Here is a 1,881-nt window from a genome sequence, read left to right on the forward strand (position 1 = left end):
TACTTGAGGGAGGAGATGCACAAGGCAGGGCCGCAGGTAGCCTTGCACTTCACCTCTGAAATCTGGAGCAGCTAGGGTGGCAATGTCTCCCTCACAGGGCACTGGTGCGATCAGTCAGGCCATTGGTGGGCTGTCTTCCAAGCCAAGGAACTGGATGAGTCCCACACAACAAGGGAGCGCATGGTGCGGGGGTGGCTCATTGGGTAGGCCAAGCTCACCCGGGGGTTCATGGTCACCGACAATGGGGCCAATACGGTGAAGGCTGTCTGTGATACCAACTTTGTTGGCATCTCCTGTGTGGCACACAGGCTGCACCTCATAGTCATGGATGCCTGGGAGGGAAACAGGGCTGCTGGTGATGGCACCACCACCACTACTGCTACAAGCCAGGTGATTTTGAAATGCAGGAAAGTGGCGGGCTACTTCCACTGCAGCATCAAGGGGGACAAGATGCTGCAGGAAAAACAGGCAGAGCTAAGCATCCTGCAGCACCAAATCATGCAGGACATGGAGACTCCGTGGAACTCCACACACCTGATGCTTGAAAGGCTGGTGGAGGAACAGAAGGCCATCCATGAGATGGCCTTGTTTGGGGAGATCAGGATCAGCAGCCCCCTGAACAGAGCTGAGTGGGGTACCATCTTCCAGATCTTGGTGGTCCTCAAGCCCTTCCTCGAGGCCACCAAGACCTTTAGCACTGGCGATGCCCTTCTCAGCCAGGTGATCCCCATAGTGAGAGAACTTGAGAACCAAATGGAGAAGTTCCTGGGGATCAATGTTCCTGGCTGGGGCAAGCTGCTGTCACCAGATGTGCAGGCACTGGTGAGGTGGCTGAAGGAGGGCATCAGGATATGGCTGGATTCCTTGCAGTCCGGTGTGGTCCACATAGATTCATAGATGTAGGGTTGGAAGGGACCTAAGTAGATCACCAAGTCTGACCCCCTGCCCTGGGAAGGAGAGAATACTGGGCTCATATGACCCCAGCTAGGTAATTGTCAAGCCTCCTCTTAAAGACTGGCAAGGTAGGAGCCAGCACCACTTCCCTTGGAAGTTGGTTCCAGATCCTAGCTGCCCTGACATGATGGAGGGCATGTGCGACCTAAGGGTGAAGGGGAGCATGTGCATTGGCAGCAGCAAAACCCTCGATCACTGGATGCACATGCTGGGCAACAAAGTCAGGGAGGCCGAAGTGCAGCGGTGAGGGGATGTGGAAGAGGGGGATCCACTTTCTCGGGCCAGCACTTCCAGTACCAACACCAGCACCAGCCAGTCTCCTCCACACCAGCCGCTGCCAATTGAAGCATGGCTTCAATGATGGAGCCAAACGCACCAGACCCCAGCCTCAGACAGGTAGTGCCAAGGCTTCAGTGGCTACCTATCTTGCTGAGGATGTGGAGCCACTGGACTGCGACCCTTTGGCCTACTGGGCAAACCGCAGCTAGATGTGGCAGGATCTAGCCATGGTTGCCCGGCAACACCTGTCCTGTCTACCAACCAGTGTTCCAAATGAGAGGGTGTTCAGCATTGCTGGGGATGTTGTGACACCCCACCACACCTGCTTGGATCCCGCACTGGTGGAGCAGCTGGTGTTTTTGAAGGTGAACCTGCCGCTGCTAGGGTTCCCCAAGCTCCACCTGCAGACAGACTGAGTGCCACCATCTACACCAATTTCCTTTTTTGATTTTTTTTAAAAGCCAGGTAATGCCCCGCTTTCAGCTGGAGGGGGCACTAACTGCATTACCAGCCAGCAGGGGAAGAACATGTCCCTGCTGAGCTCATTCCCCTGCCAGGACAAACTTGGAGGTATGGGACTGGGGCTATGGGGAAGAAGGAGGCCCCAGGTCCTGGGCATGACCACTAAAACTGCACCCTGCCAGGGTA

The sequence above is a fragment of the Gavialis gangeticus genome, unplaced genomic scaffold (assembly GCF_001723915.1).
Source record: "Gavialis gangeticus isolate Ggan-Ray unplaced genomic scaffold, GavGan_comp1, whole genome shotgun sequence".
NCBI lineage: Eukaryota > Metazoa > Chordata > Crocodylia > Gavialidae > Gavialis > Gavialis gangeticus.